Here is a 5,567-nt window from a genome sequence, read left to right as displayed (position 1 = left end):
TAATATAGAAAATCAGACCTGAGGACTGCTTTATACAAACGTAGATGAAGATTCTTGTTGCACGCTCACACTCACCTCAGAACAACCACAAGGGGGAGACTGTAGCAGGCCTCTGGGAACAGCAGCATGCTGGGAAACAATTGATGATGGGAGGTTCACAGCAGAGACAAGGGACAGAAAGTGTCTGAGAGACGCATGTCCTGAAGACATTGGACATTTGGGCCTGTTGTGTTTGTGTTATTTTGTGAGACAATGACTGTGCTGCTGTCAAAGTTATGATACAACAGAAACTGTCACTCACTATAAAACATGTGGATGACTTATCCACAGCGAAATCAAGACAAGCACACCTTCTGGCCCAACGCCTGACTTCTGAACCAGTGAGAGACGCAGGGGAGAGCCACTGAGGCAGGCTTTCTGAACAGACGCCAAAATAAACTGCACACCCAGAGACGGAGGAACCTCAGAGGACGAGCTCTGTCGCCTCACGCCCGAGCCAGTGACAAGCCAAAGCAGGTGGACGGGTGGTGGTGAAGAAGAAGGGAGCACTGTCGTCGAGAAAGTTCACAACAAAAGGTGGAACCAGTTGGAAACTCGCAAACTTTGACCAAACACGAGAGGCGACTGTAAACCTTGTTATTGACGCAGGAAACTACTGACATCAACTGTACGAATGTGACTACGAATCAAATCCATAAATCAATAAATATTCAGAGACGAACAAACACATAGTCTTGGTATTTTCGGTTTTGTTGCAGAACATTTTCAGCCAGCGGTCGCTTGGATCTCCAGCATCATTATTCACAGCCATGAATTGATTTTTATCTATAAGGAATATCTATATATTTATGTATTACGCAGTCTGGCCCAGGCTCCAGAACCATTTGAATGAACCAGTGAGATTGTTTCTCAGCTGTCAATCATGACGTCTCAGCCTGTTTTTATATCATCAAATAACTAATTACAACCAAACTGATCAGAAACACTTGAACAAACATCAGTGAGATGAGAACGACCCGAAACGACAGAAACATCTTTAGTTTGGTCAATTAACAAGGAGGAGGTTGGGTTGATGACCTGTACTGCAGCCAGCCACCAGGGGGCGATCGGCTTCACTTTTGGGAGCGGTCATGTCGTCCATCTTTACTCACAGTCAGTGGTACTACATACCATGTACTGTGTATACTCATGTTATCTGACTGCAGAAGAATGACATCGCCCACTGCCAGGTTATATTGGGCCCTGGCATTTAGAGTCTATCATCAGGGGCTGCTGGGAAACATGTGAACAGTGTGTGTGTGTGTGTGTGTGTGTGTGTGTGTGTGTGTGTGTGTGTGTGTGTGTGTGTGTGTGTGTGTGTGTGTGTGTGTGTATGTGTGTGTGTCTGTGTGTGCAGCACGATCCGAGGTCTGACTGAGCTGTCGAGGCTGAGGCTAATGAGGGAGATGAAGTGCAGCGTCCGTAATGTCTTCCCGCCTCCTCGTGTAACCTGGGCGACTGAACCGCCCACTTTCGAGGACCTCCGCCCGGTCACCCGCATGCTGGCCAACACACAGGGACTGTACACGGTGGACAGTCGCCTCCGGCTGCTGAACGGACATCCTGACCTCATCTACATCTGTAAAGTCATCACACCCTACGGGGGTCCGGCCTGGACTACCTCACTCAGAGAAAGAGGTGGGAAGAATTTAGGATTCAGTTTTGAGTTGAACCAAGGTGACCTCTGCTGGTTGAAACCACTTACTGCAGGGTTTATCACCCATACTGCAGCCAGCCACCAGGGGGCGATACAGATGCTTTGGTTTCCCCTTCGGGAGCGCCATTGTCATGGCCATCTTTATTTAACGGTTGAAACATTTCCTCCCGGTAGAAATAAGAGGGACTCAAGGGAGGATTCGACCGAACTGCTCCGCCCCCTTTCTACCTGAATCACCTCCCTGGAGTGGAGCTTCTCCCGCGGCAGGACCCTCCCACATCCTCACCGCCGACAGTCGGTCAGGGCACAGCGGTCAGCCACGGCGCCGTGGAGCAGCCACGTGGAGCTGGACGGTTTCAGGGTCCTGCCTCGGGACGGCTCTCTGCGACTCATGGGACCCTGCCACTGGAGCACACGGGCAGCTACACCTGCAGGCCCTCCTGCGTCGCATAACACGCACGCAGGAGCCGTGTCGACGCCATCATCGACGGTTCCGGACGGTGAGGTCCTCAGAGAGTTGATACTTCCCCACGGCCCAACTCTCCCTCAGATTCAACCAGTCGGCACCACAGTCCTAATTACAGAGGAGATGAAACACAACTAATCTCACAATGTTAATAAAGAGATGAAAACATCCAGCAGAAGTTTACAAAACAAACAAAACTCATTTGCATATTTAAACTCACAATTTAGAAAAACTAAATATCGCCTGCTGAATAATTATTGCTTCGTTTTAAATCACTATCTCTGCTGTCGCTTTCTTGAGGACAATGTCTGAGTTGATCCTCACGAAATTCATTTAAACGCACAGAGAAAAACAAAACAAGTTTCAAACGATCGTCAGCATTAATATAAAATGCTTTTTTTGTAAATAGCATAACAAAATATGCAGAATCAGCAGTTTGGTCGCTCATATATAAATTCAACTTTTGTCACTTAATGAGGCTGCTGTAGCTCATGAAATAACAAAAGTGAGAAGATGCAGAAATCACTAAATTCGACCTCTATTGACTGTATCTTTTAAACAGCGTGTCTTTCCCTGTGTGCAGCTGGGAGCGGAACACACTGTGACTGAGCCGCCTTACTGGTGGATTCTGGGCCTGGTGATAAAGGGACTCATCGTGGCTCTGGCAGCCATGTTAGCGCTCCTGAAGCTCAGAGGTAAAGACGGATCCCAGGGGATGTGGACAGACAGACACAGGTACAAAAACATTGACTGCACTGATCGCCACTGCTCAAACTAAATACAAACATCTGTGTGTCGGAGCCAAATCTGTGTTCACGCCAATGATCTGTATGGAAGTGGTTCCACCAGCGCTATACATATACACAGAATATATATATATATATATACACAGAACACAAAGAAATACACAGAACACAACAAATACACAGGACACAATCAAAATAGTTTGAATAATTTGGGTTTTGGCAGAAGACTTAAGATGGTCAGGGAACAACCCGGCACCTTTTGGTGTGGAGGGAGTTTTGTCACTTTCACATTGTGAGATAGAAAGTTTGATTTTCACTCATCTTGATGAACGATGAGACATATTTGGGAACTGATGGTTATGAGGTGAGATCCAAATAAAGTCTGGATCTAGGATTTTACATGTAGTTTCACAAGGAGCCTGTTGGGCCTTGGTGGAGGTTTGGGAGTTTCCAGGTCACACGCTAAAAGCTGGGGAAAATGTGTGTTTTCAGACCAAGAATTATAAACTCGAGTTCAGACTCTCTTTGTCTCATATTCATATTGTTTGGTGCAGGCTGCTTTAAATCACCAGTCTTCCATTAATTGTTCATATTCAAATATATCAATATTCAGCTGCAGTTTTCTTTGCATACACACAAACAAACTCGTGATCTTTTTCTACTTCCAATGTTGGATATTAATTGTGGGGAAAAAATGAGGAACAAGTATCCACAGATTATCCAAACCTTCTGCTAATGTACACACCCACACCCGGCCCATCCAGCTACAACGAATTAGATCCGGGTCACGCCGGGTTTTTCCGTTCACGGCAGATGCATTGTAGGAAATGTAGTTTACCTGCAGCCGATAGGCAGAAGCAGACGAGATTTGATGAGATAAAAGCAAATCAGAAGAATTGACGAGAGGGGGGTCAGGTTTGGATGTGTTTCTGTGACTTGGAGTCGCAGTGGCTGAATGTGCAGGTGCTTTCAAATGTCGTTCTTCATCCTCACACGTCTCTTTGCTGTGTTTGCAGGCGGCTCGGGGAGGAAGCACAGGAACGACCCCGAAGAGGTCACAGAGCTGCAGTCAGTCAAAGGTCGGTCGTCAGAAACACATACACAATGTGCACAATCCAACACTAGATGGAGGCAGAGACTGAACAAAGTCTCTGAAGTCAACGCTCATCGATGGATTATTGTCGATGAATTCTCTGATTGGTGTGTTTTCTCTCCGACTCGACAGGAGACAGTCACGTGAACGAGAGCACGGCGTTCCACGTCGGCAGCACTAACGGACAGTCGAGCCTCCAGACCTGAGAAAAACCTGCAAACTCAACTAACTACATACTAACAAACACACAAGCACTGCAACACACTGAAGAGGAACTGATTATCATTTTATTTCACGTTTTCAAATGACTTTTTGAAAAGGGGATTCTTCTAATTTAAATACGTGTTGAACGAAACGTCTTCATGAAGGGTTTGTGGCCCCGGACATGAATCTGCTGTAGCAGGAGGTTTTTATTTATGAAGAAACCTAAAGGCTGAATCCAGCTTAATGAAGTTTTCATCCAGGGGCCTGGGAAACGATTAATGAGCAAAGGACCTGTAGCTGCATGTTGTCGAAGTGGAATGAGGGAGTCGCTCTAGGGCCTGTTCAGAGGGCGGGGGAGTATTTAACTCTTGTTCGGTGATGTCGAGATAATTAGAGTCGCTCCTCTCTTTTGTTCATGGTGTCATTCAACAAGTAGCGACCAGCGTCCGTTCGTACGAGTCACAGAATAGACTGAATGCTAAAAATAGCGAAATAGTTCCTCTTGTTGGACTCAGCTCCGTCAGGACGGCTCAGACCAAAGTCTAACTTTCATCCAGCCGTCAGCTGAGCTCTTAATTATTCTTTAACGGCCAATCACAGATGACTTTGGGCGAGAGGTTGGATTCAATCAACTATCACATTCATATTCACACTTACAGAAAGATAAGCCAAGGCCAGAGATGTAATTGCTTTCATACGCAGGAAGTTATGCTCCACATCCTCCAGATGTAATCCACACATGAGCGGTAGGGGCGGCGCGGTTTCGCCATAGGGGGCGGCGTGCTCCCATAGGGGGCTAAGTGCTCATGATAGAGAGACAATCGCGCCCATGACGATCAGGTTGTCCATAACATGTGGCCTTGTATTGTGGAGAAACTGAACCTCTTGCCGCCGACAGGACTGGGCCAATAGACTGTGAACAAAAAGCCGCCTCCACTTCCTCCCACTGTCCAGAAATGTGAAGCCACACATCTCAGGTACCAGGTCGTTTGGAACAGGAGTCTGTGTTGCAGCCGCCAGATTTGAGAGGTCCTGCTCAGCTTCAGGCACTCGACCAACTGTGAGCTGCCCCAGCAGTTAATCATTACGTCTCATGAAATAACCAAATGACCCATACTACAGCCGGCCACCAGGGGGCAATGGAGACAGGACCTAAAGTCCAACTTGACACCAAACCTTCACACAGGTTTACTTCAACCCAGTGAGCTGGTCCATGGATCAGTTAGATTCCTGATCCCAGCTTCGTTCAGAGCGTCAGCAGCTGGAGACACAGATTCTTCCTCAGCATGTGGTGAAATCTTTCCCTTGAGGAGCAGTGAAGGACTTTTCCACTTCAAAAGGGCTGAAACATTAAAGACTGAC

At 47.0% G+C, this 5,567-nt stretch overlaps 1 long non-coding RNA gene across 1 annotated transcript; it reads left to right on the top strand.

Annotated features, from left to right (window-relative positions):
- The first annotated feature begins 2,801 nt into the window (after window positions 1-2,801).
- Window positions 2,802-4,614, top strand: LOC118104056. The gene is made up of 3 exons (XR_007032235.1): window positions 2,802-2,857; window positions 3,925-3,987; window positions 4,134-4,614. It is a non-coding gene; the product is annotated as an uncharacterized LOC118104056 (long non-coding RNA).
- Window positions 4,615-5,567: the final 953 nt, after the last annotated feature.

Source organism: Hippoglossus stenolepis, chromosome 19, assembly GCF_022539355.2.
Source record: "Hippoglossus stenolepis isolate QCI-W04-F060 chromosome 19, HSTE1.2, whole genome shotgun sequence".
Lineage (NCBI taxonomy): Eukaryota > Metazoa > Chordata > Actinopteri > Pleuronectiformes > Pleuronectidae > Hippoglossus > Hippoglossus stenolepis.
Note: the sequence above shows the minus strand (reverse complement) of the source record. Positions and strands in the feature narration are given on the sequence as shown.